Source organism: Branchiostoma belcheri, unplaced genomic scaffold (assembly GCF_001625305.1).
Source record: "Branchiostoma belcheri isolate BF01 breed outbred unplaced genomic scaffold, Haploidv18h27 scaffold31, whole genome shotgun sequence".
In the NCBI taxonomy this organism is placed as follows: domain Eukaryota; kingdom Metazoa; phylum Chordata; class Leptocardii; order Amphioxiformes; family Branchiostomatidae; genus Branchiostoma; species Branchiostoma belcheri.
The window spans coordinates 1238127-1255239 of NW_017803921.1; the positions used below are offsets into that span (position 1 = coordinate 1238127).

The 17113-nt window shown below is 37.8% G+C and overlaps 1 protein-coding gene across 3 annotated transcripts in view; it reads right to left on the reverse strand.

The window, feature by feature from the left end:
• The window catches only part of LOC109474534 (rap guanine nucleotide exchange factor 4-like), a 71744-nt gene that overhangs the window by 53722 nt on the left and 909 nt on the right, over positions 1-17113 (reverse strand). The gene's annotated exons all lie outside the window — the stretch shown is intronic.

The following is a 17113-nucleotide window of genomic DNA, read 5'->3' on the forward strand; positions in this document are numbered from 1 at the left end:
ACAGTTACGTCGCAGAGGACCGACCTTGTTATGTCCAAATAAATGGCGCGTTTCGTTCCGATGCGCCACAAAGTATTTGTTTTACTACCCCCAAACGAGTAAGCGTTAACTCTAGGAATAAAATCCAAAGGCTAAAAAACACTTTCAATCCATATTTTGATACTTCCTGACAAATTATAAAAAGTGGCGAACTCGGGGTACACCCTTGGAACTACCGCCCTAGTTACGTCGCAAAGTAGAAGGTTGACCCTTGACCTCAACGTTCGATCAATCACCATGGTAACACGTATGTAAAAAGTCTAACAAAAACTCTTTCGACATGGTCATATATAATCAAGAGGTTCATGGAATTTTCCTTTGAAATGTGTGATTTATGTTAAAAAGTGGCGAACTCGGGGCCCCCTCCGTTACTGTCACAAGTTATTTCCATTCATTATTTTCCCATCTCTGTCTGCAAATGGAGTCACATGCAACTTATCACAAAGATCGGGACCTGACAGCAGTGATGACTTGCCACAGAAGGGTCTTTAACCTAAAAGCCAGGATTTACCGGGATGAAGCCTCAGGAATCTACAGCTGTTACCACGAGATAAGACATCATTCCATCTTAAACTACACTGACAGCCACAAGAAGTCAAGCACTCAAGCAGGTACACTTCCTACCAACGTCCCAGGGCTTCTTGGGGATATACCCTGTCCCATATTATTAAGCCTTTAAGACAAGGTGACAGATCTTTCATGAATATTACGACTATATCACTTCAAGATCAAGATGTAAAAGCAGCAAAGTTTCAACAAACAAATAAGTAAGATAATAAGGTTTTGTAAGAAACTCAACTCAGAATCTAAGGCCACACCAATTTAATTTCTTGGTTAACGGATTTTTCTACGAAAAAAATGGAGCGGGCGGGCGAAAAAAAAATAAAAATAAAAATTTGTGACTACCTGCAATACAGCCATGTAGTTTAAGCAATCCATTAAGTAAAGTTACAAAATGATATTATTAATAAGACATTACATTGGACACTTATTGAACTGAAAGGACCATTACTACATGAGCAACCTCTATTACATCCCTTTATAATTATTCGTATAATTTTGCAAGATACACATCTTTACCGCATGAACAACAAACTGTCAGTTGACAAGACTCCGATCCAACTGGTTTCACTTTTATTCATCTTTCAAACTTCCAAAGAGTGGTTTAAATCAGGGTGCTCTGTTCAGATCCCATTGTTTTCTTAAAGTTCAGGGCACACAGCTTACCACTGGGCTGGGAATTCTATTGTGTCTGGCTGATATGGAAGTTATTTAGAGCTTGAAATTTACAATATCCTAAATATATGCTTTAGACAAATTTCCAGGAATGTTTAAAAGTTATTGGCAAAAGAACTACTTTAACAGGTATTTTATTTCTTTTTTATCTTTCCCAAATACTACCGGTAGTATCCATTTTATATTTCCCTATAGCCACATTGACACACTCTTCAAGTTGCCACAAATTCAATGGTCTAGGGTTTCACTATTAAGTCTTTGATGTATGGGGATTTTTTATTTGTAGGGGGAACCATTTTATTCAAAAATTTAGATGTAATTATTGATGCATTATTTGCAATTGTACTCTTGTTTATAGGTATCTAAATAAGATGTAACTTTGTTAGAATGCCACATGCACATGTAGTATTTTTCAGAGAGTAATTTCTATAATTAAAAGGACCTGTTTCCCCCTACTCGAGGTGGACTCTTCCGACCGCGAGAAACAACAACAACTTTAGTGAATGGACTTACGTGCATGGAGGACTTTTTACTTTGCCAAATTCCCATGTTCGTGGTAGGATTTTGTACTTTTTGAGAGTAATACAGTTTGTGATGCCAGAATACATTGTTATGTTGTGTTATTTTTACATATTCCCTGGAAAAAATATCGTTTTGAATGTGTGTGTGCATGTGCCGCCCTGGTCGAGTTACGTTCGGCCGATAATACTTTTAACGCCCGTTACTAGCACATGTTTCCGACACAATATGTGTTCCTAAATATAATATATATCTAAAAGGGAGATGATATGTCGTTACAGGTACGATGACTTTGTAAATCTGCCGTACGTTTGTCGTCAGTGAAGTTTTGTCCCATGAATGGTGACATGTGCAAAGGGGGTGGGGGGCGAGTTCTATATCAAAAGAATTTGACGAACTTTTGAAGAGGCAACCTAGCTTTCCGAACAAATTGCACTCAGAAAAATGTTTCTGCCTTGAAGCAATGTATTTTTAACGCTGTTAACTATGCCCAAAGTTTGAAAAATTACAACGTACCGGGTGGATTTTTGGGCCCCCAATTCGGGACCCGAGAGCATGGATTTTTGTTCTGTTTTTATTTTTATTTCATTTTGGCAAAAAAACGAAGCGGCGAATCCGTTAACCAAGGAAATAAATTGGTGTGGCCTAAGAAGAAAAAAATGTTACTCAAGCAACTGGATAGATTTTGAAATTTTTGTAACCTATATGCAGTTGCAAAATTTATTCAGTTGCTTGAGTAGATTTTTTCTTGTGTATCTCATTACCTTAATGTCTAACCTCCATTGTCAAACATGTACCTAAATGTGCTGATTTGAATCTCTAGTAAGCACAGATGCGATGCCCTTGGACTTGAAACCAGAACCTATAAACAACTACTGAAAGGTTAAAAGTAACAATGTTCAGAGCTGACTCCCTGCGTCAGACCTCTTTGCATTCCAACCTCGTTCCACTGCACTTACGAAGCACAGTTATTGCAGCAGTCATGTGTCTGACAGTTGTCCTTTCAGCAGCCTTAGTTTGGACAGCTGCCTGTCATTGATAACTGCTGACTCTACCCAGAGGTGCACATATTACTTAGATATATGGTCTTCAGAAGCTCCTACTGGTATTCAACTTAATGCTTCATTTTGTTCAAAATGATGGGTGTAAATCAAAGGTTTACAAAATGTTATTACTCACTCATACCGACATTGAACAAACAAAATGCTTCTAGCTCTGTTTGACTGATGCACAATGTACATACTAGTACTCCATTCTATACTTGTACATTATGTATATCATAATATTAGTAATATATTTCAAATCTAAATGCTGATTTACTGTAGAAGATCAACATGAAAGCAGAACCTGAGGGGATAGCTTGTATCAATGGTTCATTCAGTTTCAAGGAGTGAATTACATCAAGTATTAAATTACATATATTATATATGCAATGCATTAGCATTATATTACTAACATACATGTACATACATTAATTGCATTCAAGTTTTCCTACCATGGCCAGCTCTTTGTTCTCATTTAAACTGCTAAATTTTGACTTCTTCCTACTAATCTTTTATCTGAGAATTTAAAAAAAGATACATCTTTCCTTGTATCCAAATATATATACACTATCTAGAACCCTGCCCTATGCAGGTCCTGTCTGTGAACAATCATTAATATCAGGCCTCCAAATATTGATTTCATGCCAGATGTACCACATAATCTTTGATATCTGTGATGTCAAATAGATCTCCCAGCTGGGCACTCATCCAAAATCCTGAATATCATTTTCTCATCAACTGACTTGCAGCATCGATATCAGGGCTGTCTCACAGACCAGTCCCTCCCTCTGTCCCTGCACAGACATTTGATTGTTGGGATGGACAAAAATTTCACCCCAATTGTAAAAAAACCTAACTTCATTACATGAAAAATATAAAATTATTTTGAAAACAAAAACTTTTCTCAACAACCTTTACGTGCACATAAGCTTGCTGATTTGAGCCTCTTATGAATAGGTTACATGTAAGTTTAGGCCACATCAATTGGTTCTTGACTGCTGGAAGGGAAAAGAAAAACATTGGACCATTAAAAGAGAATATCTACCTACCAATATTATTTTTTCCAGGAATGTGGTTGGAAACACAACATTAATTTTTCTAGGCCTTCTGCACAGACAACTTCCCAACTCCATTAAAAGTTAAGTTCTGTGCCATTGTGCTCTGAAGTTGATTTATCTCCACTGTTCCTTTCCCCTGGCTTGAGCAATCTTGGAAACCCTCGCCTAATCTTTCTGTCGTTCCGCTTGCCAATACAAATGTCGCGGTGCATACATCCGCTAACCCCTGGCAACGAGACATGCATCATGCTCATCACAGCCTGCCAGAATGGTCCCCGCTCCAACTCCCCGGTGAAATAACGACAAAGATGCAGTTTATGTTCACAAGGTGCTATCACTCATAGAGTGGTTGGGAAGTGGTGGGAGCACTGGAATTCTAATATAAGTTTTTCTGTCTCCTTCTATTGTGTCATAGGTGGATTTTTGAAGGTTCTGTTTTTGGTCATGTTTGTGTGTAAATTGCAGCAATAATTCGAGGTGGGTGAGTCAGTGTTTTGAATGATACAAGACATTAATATACGCCTACTGGCCTTTTTTTGGTGTAAAATACATGTACTTGGTTAAGACCACACCAAAATAACTTGTTGGTTCTGGTGCTGAATATCAACCCGAAAACAGAGTCTGTGGAAAAGTCTGTACCTTTGTGGACACATATAGTTTTAAAGAGTGGCGATCACTCTTCTTAGTAATTAAGAAATGAAAATGCTGTCAGTCGGAATTTAGTTTGGTTCAACTCCAAAGTGAAAAATCACTTAGACAACATCTGCATTAAGTGACTCGTGAAATTACTTATTCCTCTGAGCAAATGTACATTTAAGTAGATGTGCAGTAATTTAGGAACTAAAGATTACCAATAATATTCCACTGAAAAATCCAATTTGAATGACTTGAGCTTGCAGGTATATATGGCGATTCTAACGATATAGACATTCCCAAGGTTGTAATATTTCGTTTATTTCACAGACAGAAAAATCAATGTGTGTGGATACAAAAGATCAGACTCCTGCATTTCTTTTCTAATTAAATTGCAAGGATTATCTGTCATACTTAAAGTTTATAAATATTGATTTACATTGTAAAAAAAATCAGAAATATCGGTTTAAAGTAATGTCATAAAGACAAGCAGCTATAAAAATATATGTCAGCGCACAGCCCACGTTTCACCTTTCGCAATGTGAAAAGGTCACAAAATTTACCACCGTTTTGTGGCATGAAAAATTCATACAATCACCGTCGAGAGGCATTAAAGTTGCCTTTCCAATTTCTGATATACCTCCTCCTAATCGCAGTTGTCTTAGTCGATCAAAGATACAATTTTGTCACAGGGACGGACTGGAGTTGATGTCCACTGACCGTGAAATTACCGAGGCTGGTGGCCTTTTCACGCGGCCTAGCTACGTGGTCCGTCCCGGGTGTGTATAGAATACATGGATTCCTGTATACCTTCTTTTACACTGCGATTAGTATTGTGGCTGAATTATTATGATACTGCCAAAGGGATATTTATCAATTTAGTATAATTATGATAAATTTTAATTATGATAATGTTATGATAATTTTTCTTATAAAGTAGAGGGGATTCATTCCTCAAGCTACCGACATCTTGCACACGCAGTCGTCCCTCAGTAAGACATCTGGAGCCGCTGATAATTTTGATAATTTTGATAATTATGATAATTTTTCTTATGTTTTCCATTGACACAAGCATTATATATAAGGATCCTGAAAACTGCCTATTAGAAACACTGTTGACTGGGATCCGGAGACTTAAAATATGCCCAGCACACCCTTGAGACAACGTCAGATTTAACACCATAATGTACTGAAAGTGTTTTAACCATACAGCTATTTTACTGATGGTCCCTCTGATGGTGTTAATATGCACACTTACCAACCACAAGTGTTTCCTGCTACATAAAAGGGTGTTTGACAAAATACATACAGATTTCCCGAAAGCCCCCAAAGTAGCAATCAATATTCGTAATAATTACAGTCATTCCCACAAATGAGAGCTGGGACAAGGCAAGGCAATACTTCATGAAAAACCCTTCAGCATGCAGCTATCAATTCTATGTAGAGGGTGGGCCATGCATTATGAATGATCATACAATTTTCTCTGCAGTCATATTAGACATAATACATGATAGTAGACTAAAAATTGTCCTGGGTTACACTGTACATTTGATTCAACCACCTATGTTTGATCAAGACAAGGAGGTTAAAAATCATTTTAAATTTTACATTGGTTTGATTAAACCATGCACATACTGAAAATGCGCCAGTTACGACAGCTAATAATTTTACAGTAAAAGGTACCATATATCATATGCAGATTATCATGACCTTAACATTTGTAGCACACAATGAAAGGTAAAATTATAAGCTACAGACTTTCTAAGACTAAGCAGTCCTTTAATATTTTACCAAGAAAGCTAGTCAGCAGATTCGCCTGCTGATTCATGCTGCAATTTTCTTCAAAGACAGAAATGAGTCCATCATTCGCAACACGGCTACGACACATTCGGCTCGTGTGAAACCCTGCCATTACTTTTCCCTGTAAGTGTAATCACACTTGAGTCTCCGTGCATGAGGTATTAGCTGTGGTGAAATGAAAGCACAAGGCTTACAGTGATGTGTGGGTGGGTTGGTTGCCTGATGTGCAATCAAGTGAGAAACTGTTAGGAAATATTGATCAAGCTTTGGAAATAGGCAAAGCTGCCTCCCAGGGTTTACAGGATATGTGTATTAAGTGACTGCTTTGGAGAGATAATCACATCATCAGATGATGCTGAATTATGAAAAAATGCTTTTCAAACATCTTGAAAAACAAATCTACATGTATGTGCTTATTGATGCACGAAAAATATCAATTTCTTAAAGTCTATCATAAATCTTGCGCGTAAATTATATCAAAAGCATTGAACATTCAGAAAAAAAAGGAATTTACAGATTTACCTATGCATCTACATTATTCAGCCTCCGCCTTTCATCTGCAATGGACAAAATTCTGATGCAATGTGGACCAAAAATCCAACAAAAACCATGAAGAATCAAGATCTCTGTCGATGTGCTAACAAGAGACTTGTTTTTCACAGATACATGTACTTAAAGTTAACAAAACTAGATACAAGCAATGACAAAATTGTCATGAGTTGTTTTGGCCCTAATAGATTAGCATGGTCTTGATGATAAAGTAATCAGCTAAATTGTAGGTCAGTTTGACTTAGTGAGAGTGAGGGGGATGGATTAAGGGGGATTAAAGGATTAAACAGAAAGGATTTCAAAGGGATTTTCTTCAGTTTTGTTCATCATGGGATTGTACAGCAATCTATCACAGTTGTACTGTAAACCCAATCTCAATTTATAACTAATTTCTAACATTTCTCAAAGAGTCTACGCTTCTCAAGGCATTTTTGGAGCCCCTTATAGATGTCATTGTGTTGAAGAATATTACATCAAAGATCTATTAGAATCGTTGACTTTTATCAAGATCTGATTCATAAAATGCAGAATTTTTAGTCATGTTTTGATAATAATTCAGCATTTGTCTAAATTCCCCTCTGGGCAAAAGGGACAAATTTGAGTCAGTAGAAACTGAAGAGCATATCAATTCAGTGACAAAGTCAGGATATGTCTAGACCCCAGTGACAAGGCTAGTTACAAGTAATTTGTTCTTCTCTCCATCATGTCCCACCAAAGGGAAACTAAATTAGAGACTTTTGTGATAAGGAAATTTATCAACATTAACCTTTCAGTCTAACAAATGAGCTGTGCAGTATCTACATCGATCTGTCTTCTTTCTCTTTAATCAAGTCAGGCTACAAAATTCTTGTGTAAGAGTTCTAAATTAGTATTCAGTGTTTATCAACATTCTGATAATGTGAAACAAATGAAGAAAGCTGTACCTATAAGTATGTACTTTAATCAAATCAAGCTACAAAGTGCTTGCGTTAGAATTCTGAGTAAGAGTTTGGCGTTTATCAACATTACATTCATGTGAAGCAAATGAACGGTACAGCATCTGAAAATATGTGCTTTAATCAAACCAAGCTGCAAAGAACTGCAAAGTTGGAAATGAAGGCCTGCTATTCCTTTAGCTTATCGTGTTTGGTCACAGTGTCTGTCTATTGATCCTGTGCTGCCATTCCATCACATCTAACCTGCATGAACCACGCAAATGAATCAAAATCAGCTGGGGCAAAGGACTGGGATAAATTATTCACTCCTCCAGTGATCAAGCATACATCCGACACACTAGTTTGTTTGCCAACATAGCTGTAATTGACAGTGTGTGTGTGATACACTGGTAGAGGGATGTGTGTATGAAAATTTTATAGGTTGTGCCATTCAGTTATCTATCTGTATCTGTATCTGTGTAGCTGGTATAACCGCCCTTCAGTGTAACACACCAGGTTTCCGTCACTTGATGGAATTTTGTCACTTATGACGGACAAATTTTTTTTTCCAAATCCATCATCTTTGACAGACAAAAGTTGGCGTGCCACAAAACTTAACATGCCAGTCATGAACATAACATCTGTTTTTGAAACCTTATATCTAACATAGCTACGGTGCCATTTATTTTGGCCTTGGACAGACTGATATTGCTTCACACAGTGCAATATAGCACTACAATATATATCACTAAAGGGGTGCCAAATTTGTCTTCATATAAGCACCATTTAACCGAGCACACTTATTGTACACTGTGCAAAAAAACACACCCACACTCGCAGCCCACCCAATTTTACTTGCCCCCCAGGGCATTTATCTTTTTGTGGATAGGCTGTTTAGCAGGAATTCAATATTACCTTTGTGGCTGGATAAAACATAAACTGCATCTCTGGCAAAATGATAAGCTATTGAGAAGCATGCATAATGGTCTGACAGGGACCTCAAACCAGTTTAGCTGAAATGAACTCAATGAATAGTTGAGGTACTCTTCCAGTAGTGGTTATAATAGAGAAGACAGAGAATACATGTATGACATTGATTTTACAGATTCATTGTACCAGGGATATTCAACCCACACCACCACCCCCATCTTAGATTGCCGTGCCAGTCTCATGCCTAAAAATTAATCTTTGATAAACCAGCTTTAACTAATCGTACATTTTCCTACATTCATACAATTACCAAGAAGTGAGGGAAAGCCAAATGTACTACGTCTAGCATATATTTCATTGTCCTACCAAATCCCTTAAGTTATACTATTAACTAACTCATGAATCTAGATTTAAGTTTTAACGTAACTACAGATGCCAGATACATCATTTATTCTGCTACCTTGAAGTGTGTTAAGTTGTTAGTAGTATGAAGACTTGCCAAGGCGTCCCACCTAATGAAGATGAATACTTCAATCTGCAGGCCTCTCCAGACTGTTCATAATTCACACAGCACAAAAGTCTCTCTAATGGCTTTACTGCCGTCAAGCAAAGCTTGCTTGATTCTGTGTTGATTACGTCTGAAACGATGGCCCAACTCCCTGTAAGCCAGCCATGATTGCCTCGTAAATTCGCTGAGGCTGCAGAAATAAGACTGTAACTATTTGTGGCAGCGGTAAGTAAGAAAATTCCTTGTTTTCCAAAACCATCCATACCTCTTCCTAATCCACAATCCTTGTGGGTGGGTGTGGCTAATAACTCTTTGAGTTAACTAGAATCCAACAGAAAACACCACTGGTAATGGTAAGGCAAGAGTAAAGATTCTTAAACTGATATTTCTACATTTACACACTTTTTTTTAATTTTTCTCCCTGCTGCCTAACCCCATACAACTTTGGCATGCTGACGGTTGTAATAGAGAATGATTGATATAACTGCTAGACAGCCCATTTCAATTTCTCTCATCCTTAAAACGTACCCTGAGAACTTTGATTTTGAAAGATAATCTAAAACTTGCAGTTTTCAAGACCCCCATGACGGCCCTATATAATGCATGGTCTACAAAACCAAGACTGTGGTCCACAAAAGCCTTTTGGCACCCAGCAGAGAAATGGCATGTTTCCAACAAGCAGTTAAAATGAAACGGGGAAAGAAACGTAAAGCTTGTCAGAGCGTTATGGGCAATTCCGTGCCCAACCTCAAGCATTTAACAACACCAAGCAATCAGCACCAAGGAAAGGACCTGAGTCGGCTTCCATAAATCTAGTTTTACCAGATTGGAGCCACTAGGGAACAAGAAAAAAGGGGTTTGGGGGAATTTGGTATGTAAGGGTTAATATCCAGGGACCTTGTGTACATAAAACCTTTTTGTAGACTATGTTGAATGTGCATAGCAAACTATTCTTGAAAGGGCATTATGTGACACAATTTGTCATTGCACAATTGGACAAGAGGTGCTACCAAGTACAATCAGATACATAAAGTTGTGACATTGAAATAAACGAGCCAGCCAGCCAGCCAACCAACCAACCAACCAACCAACCAACCACCAACCCTCCAACGAACCAACAACGCATTAACCAATCACCAACTACAGAACATCATCACTCATGTAAGCAAACTTGGGTCATGTGAACCCATGTGGTAATGAAGTGGTGTCGAAACATTCCTCCCAAAGGGACCGGGACAGATTATGGGCTTTTGAATCCACCGCCGACCTACTTGACCTAGCTTCTCTTCCGTAATACTCGGGATATGTTAGACCTCACTCTCTGGGGAAAATAATTTCATTAGTGCTGTGGATGATGTATTTCCAGGGGTGCACAGACCATTTATCACTCCCAAAGTCACCTCTTATGAACCCTGAATCAGAACTTATGAATGCACTGGTCCAACCAATGATACATGTTTTGTTTATGTCTGTGATGTCACTTCTTTAATTTGTGTGTCAATGGCCCCTAAAATTCATTACAAGTCAGCCTTTTGTTCTTATTATGATATGTTATTTGTGGGTTCAGGAATATCATAATGATTGAAACCTGCTAGCAGGTTACATGTACATGTATATCCTGGCCAAATGATAAATAAATAAACTGAAACTGGATCAATGGGTCAGAAATTAACTATGCATAGGTCAGACTGATGACGTATGTTTTCATTATGATTCTTTTGTCTGTACTGTCATGCCTCAAAACAATGTATGTGCCACTGGGTTTTCTATCAATGAAATGATACAGACAAATATAAATGTGCGTGTTTTGGTTTCTCTATATCCATATCAGATGCACAGTAAATGATATGCTCTAATGGCTTTAGCCTTGGTACTGAATTCTAGGTGGTGTTATAGATACCCAATGATGTTATTTCCTTCTAATAGATTTCCTCTGAACTTATGAAATCAATATGTATGAAAATATGATAATGTTTTTTCTATAAGTATACATGTATATACTGTATGGTATGGTGTGATATGATTCTTTGACATATAGGTTAATTTGGTATGAAGACATATAAGGCCATACCTAAGTAATGAAACTATATATATCAGTATAATAGCTACTAGACACCTCAATGTTCCCTGTCACTTACACTTATATCAGATATCTGTATTGCAGTCATGTGTCATTTATTTTGATTACTTACATAGGAGGCATAATTGACACATAGACCCAGGAGACAGGCAGTCAATTGAAGCATCACACAATTGATTCAGATCATTTAACCACATATATATATTCTTAAGTAATGGATAATGTACCTTAACAATCTAAAAGGGTGAATTCTCATAAAGCGAGTTCTCAGAAAATTATCACAAACTGAAACAAATATTCGTGGCATTATGAATTTGGAAAAAACAAACACTGTAAGCATTTTAAGATTTACAGTATGAAGAATAAAAATATAATAATGCAATATTCTATCCATGTCATACTCATCCTAGAAAACACATATTCCAATGCAAAATATGTCAGAAATTGAGAAAATCTGGTGTTTCGTTGGGACATTTGGAAGTATGTGTGATAACCTTTCGAACCCTGTGTAATAGGGCCATATATTACACGGGCCGGAATACCTGTATCAAGCCTTATCACGGCCCGTGTATGACATGAATATGCTTCATATCCTTCCTGTACAATACACTTTTTTTTAGCCCTAAATGGTTCAATGAACTCAACGAATATATATTTGCAGTGTTATAAGTAGTTAACATCCAACCCACATGTTTCCTACATCTGTGCCCAAAACAACTCAGAAAACCCAAATCAAATATTCTTACACCCACATGGATTTCAAACAGGCCCTTTTGAACCTTGAAAATAACACTTTAATGGAAAAGATAAGCACATCCTGTTGACTGTAGGGTTTCTGATCACGAAACATCCGTCACATATTAGTCACACACATGCCTCTCCATTTAAAGTGCTTGCAGTACTGAGTACGTTTTGGCAATACCAAAGAGATGATTTCAATCTGTGAATATATGTGACAGTACACTGTCCGACAATACATGTACTGGGGCCTGCCAGGGATTCGAACCCAGAACCTTTGGATTCTGAGTCAACATCCCTAACCCTAAAACCACATCAACTCCATGATAAATATGTTGTCAGTTTAGTGAGAGAAATACGACCAGTTAGCCAGTAAACACCTATAAGTTTATCAGGCAGGGTGCTTATGGGTTGTTAAGGGTTTTACATGGGTTTTACGGGAAGTTTTAACATGTAGTTTTGAGAAAAAGCAGTATAAGATCATGGTTTATAGTATCATTTTCATAGAGGCCACTATACTAAAAGGAGAGCTAAAACCAGTCTGGTTTAACAAGAGACTTACAAGCACTGGTGCTTAGAATGCTAAATGAATGTCTAGCATTTGTCCTAATGTATTCCATTAAATACAACATTACCCACCAATTCCATTTTAACGGAGCGGCCAAATTAAAAAATACGAAAATTAAAACATCTGATTATGACTAACTTGAAAGGCATGCAGACCTCTTATCATTCCCCTTTAATGCATTTGGAATGAACTCTAACTGTTTCAAGGACACTCCTTTTCAATATGCAAACATGATTCGTGGCACTGCAGGAAATCCCGGCAGGATCTTCTGGGAGAGCTTCTGATCATTCAGCATTCACTGCCAAGGACAGGCAGTTTCATGGAAATATGCCAGAGTGTCTTACTATGAACTACATGTATATAGTGTGAAGGTTTAAATAATCTGTAGTTTTTATTGGTAAACCAAAAATATGAGGTAACAAAAATCTGGAACAGAAACCTGGTCTACATCATGTGAAAAAGATAGATTTGAGCAAGGATGCAATAATGTTTTAGTATCCTTATCAAAATACATCAAAATCACGAATAAACCTTGAGCCAATCTCTTTCAAAATCTTTACGATCAGAAGTTTTGAAATAGTCATATTCAATCAATAATTATTTGATAACCCATGGTACAGAAGGTACCGAATACTAGTTCAAGGTTCAAGATGTGAGAGTCTGCTTGAGTTTAAGGATTTTTTGGAGAAACTGATTCTTTGGAGACATTGTTTTAATAGTGTAACCTTTTAACGCCTCCAAGTAGGACTAAATTCAGATGCTTCTTGCGAACTCTGGACTGTACTTTTTTGGCACAGCCTGTCCTGGAATCATTAACTATACATCTGAAAGAAAGACGTACGTAGTGTCTGAAAAAAAATAGGTAAAACGTTAAAACTGAGCCACACCCTTACATCTGCTTGGAGATAATACCAATCTGCAGCTTCCTACAGATGATGTTGCTAATTAGATCAGAAGCACATAAAAGCGTTATGTGTCAGGCCCCCACACATCATGTTTCCTCTTAGTAAGATTGCCTTCATCATTACCAACAGACCTTCATTTGTCTTTCACCAGAATGTGCCATATAAATGAGTCTGACATCAAACAAAGCAGTTTATGGCCCATGTGTGCATATCAGTTGTCGGAGTAGCTTTGTCTCCAAAAAAGCAGTAATCGATAAAGGCATGATAGGGTTAGGGATGATTTACAATTTGGCTATTTTGATCTTCAATAAATAACAATTTCTGAATTTGATAAATATGAAAACATGTATTTTTTAATGTGTGGATACGGCCGAAAATTCTTTTCTCAACAGTTGACCAATATGTAGCAACACTGGTAAAGTTTCATGTTAACTGTTTGAAAATAGCAACTGTGAAAAAGCCTTGATAGCATGATTGTGTATACAACATGACTTTTCATGTGGTTATTCATTAGCTATGAGTGACAACAACAAGCACGTTTTGAAAAATCCTTTGTTACCATAACTACAGATAGCTGATAATGAGATATTCTAATGCTGGTTTGGATCATTAAATATGCACACAGATGTAATATTGTAGAAACATTGACAAGGGGGTTATTATGCTGACCACAGGCATATGAAGACATAGCAAAAAACAATAGCTCCATTTTTCACGAAGGTAAAAATGGCACATTTAAAAAATACATGTAATATCCAATATGGCTGCAAGTCACAACATGAGAAGCCCTTACTATTTGTCATTGTCAGAAAGACATTATTGCAAGGCCGTGGTCGTTCATTAACAACCACAGGAAGACGTTATTGCAAGGTCATAGTAGTTCATTAACGACCACATCTGCCTGAGTCACTGATTCATTAAGGCCATTCTGTGGGATGCCATTAATTAACAGGTGTCACCCAGGTACTGACATATTGGTCTTTCCTTTATTTATGCTAGTATGTCTGGAACGATTTGATTTTTATTATTAAAATATATCCTAGTGATTGCAAGTTTACAATGTCACAGTCTTTTTCTCTTCCTGATTTCTAATTACTGCATACATTTGGCCAGACCTGAGTTTGCATAATTGGCACTTCCAAGTGCAAGCATTACGCTTGATTAGATTTACTGACAAACCATTAAGAATACTACAAAGGAGTTCTTATGGGAAGGAAGTGTTTTGTCTATGAAAATACTGTACAGACCAAACAAATTCGCCAGGCATGGCATAAAATGTAAACACAACCATATGGTGAAATGAGAAGAAGAAAGACCATATGGCCATTTCACATACATACTAGATGTCTTCAGCAGTAAACCTAGCACATTATTGACTTCAATTAGATTATGTACATGTGGGTTGACTGTATAATGTGGAAGGGTGGGGGCATATGGTTCAATCTTATTTACTTTCAATGATATTAAGTGACACTAGGCTGCCACACTCGTGTCACTTTCATGTACTCATTGAATATGGGAATAAAAGTTGGCTTGATATGTACTTGAAAGTTTTGTTACTTCCAGTTCTTCTTTTACAATATTCATGGTCTCTAATTTCCCTGAACTTGTCTTTTTTGTGCTCTTGCATGTTAAATTTGTCTCATCCATAAAATCTACTTGCTGTGGCCTTATATTAAGTTCCAGATGTGAATTTTCATTTTGCGGTCACCATTGTGCATCTTCTACCGACCCCGTGCGGTTGAGTGAACTGGGTTATTGCGTATCCATGTGACGACTATACCTCCTGACGTCTGTTTGTAAATCTAACCGTATTGGACAATGGGAGAGCAGAGGTCGGCCGGTATAGGGCAGGGCAAGATTAATGGATGAGGGTGGCTTTATGTCTTTGTAAGCTCAGCTCTCTTCTGTTCTAAGCCCTGCTGTTGCTGTTACGCAATCTCCTTACATGCAGGAGATGTGAGTGCACATGCATAATTATTGCCTAACCATTTTTACCAGAAATGTTTCATAATGAAGCATTTGAGGGGTGTGAGGGTTCATATCAGTATCAGCTTCAATTTTTTGTCATCATTTAGTTAAAATGGCTGTTAACCTCTGATAAAAAATTGGCAGGCAGACCCTCAAATGTAAAGCTCTTTGAATTCTCAGCCACCTGTTAGAGAAAAATGATGATAAACCAAGTGACTGATCTCTCTGTGCCTCCAGGCGTGAGGAACCGGCACGTTTTCTGAGGACAGTATCGGTCCCAGGTGCAGGGATTCTAATTTGCCCTCGGCAAGGGTCCCGTAATGAAAGCGCTGCATCACGACCACAACACAAGATATATCAGGGTCGATTTGGATTACTGCTTTTACGGTAATGCTGATTGCAACCAAAATATGCATCTTTGAAGTGTCTCGATCGGTGGTGCTAAAAAAAAGGAGTCGATTGAAACCAGTTGCTACCTCCGTGGGGTTTGGGAAGATGAATTGGGCTGACATCTGCAAACGTTTGGCAGGGACGGCGAGGATATTTCATTTGCGCCTTCCGAGAGAAACAGCGACAATTTGTTGAAGCGATGCAGAATCCTTACCAGTAATAACGTTGTGGTACCAACATGAGTGACAGTTTGGGCCTGATTGACTGGAAGTCTCCCTCCTAGCAGAAGCTTTGCCTACTGATGGCAGATTCATCAAATTCTTGAGGGGAGGCAAAATGTTGGACACAATTTCATATTTGTAATGGCTCAGGTAAAGTCTGCCACTAGCAAAACCATTTTTGGGGAATATGCTCTCATGATACTGAGGTAAATGTCACAGGGTTTCAGCACCAGTGACAGACCCATTCCAATGCCCAGTCTGGACCTTCTGGCCTAGTGGTTAGAGCGTTGCATTCGTGAGCTAGCTGGCTGCCTGGATTTGACGTGGGTTGAAGTTAAGCCCAAACTACAATCTACATGGAAATAAGGCACGCTTGCTTTTCTACTATTGTATGAATAGCTAAAATAAGGCCTTCTCTCCATTTTCCCAAATAATACAATACCCTAAACCTGGAAATTTTCTTTTGCAATTTTTTTCAATCATTTGGCAGGACTGGAATCGTAAAATCTCACTATCACTAAAATAAACAATTTCCTTTGCCTGATATCATCAAAATCATAATTTATCATAATTAGCAGGGCCTTTGAAAAAAGCAATACCATCTGTCAATTATGTGGCAAATATAACCTTTTCCGATTTAACCTCGGTGACACTGATCATAAAAACGTAATACAGCAAAGTTAAATAATCACTTATGCCTTTCATATCATATCTATTTGACGAACTGTCAATGTCCCAGGTTTGGGCAATTGCAACAGACACAAGCAATAAAAATTTCCAAGTGAATTTCCAACAGTGGCGATGTGGAAAAAGATACCGCAGCTCTTTGCATACAAATTGGATTGCCGTGGAATTAGAGTCGCCATGTAGGAAATTGGAAAATGGTTGTGTGTATATTTTATCCGAGATAAAAATCAAACCCCGCACGTGTGAGTTTGAAGAAGGAACCGTGTTCAAGTGTGTGCCCCTCCCTCTGTACGTAACGCCGATCGGAGAAAGGTTCGCGCCAGA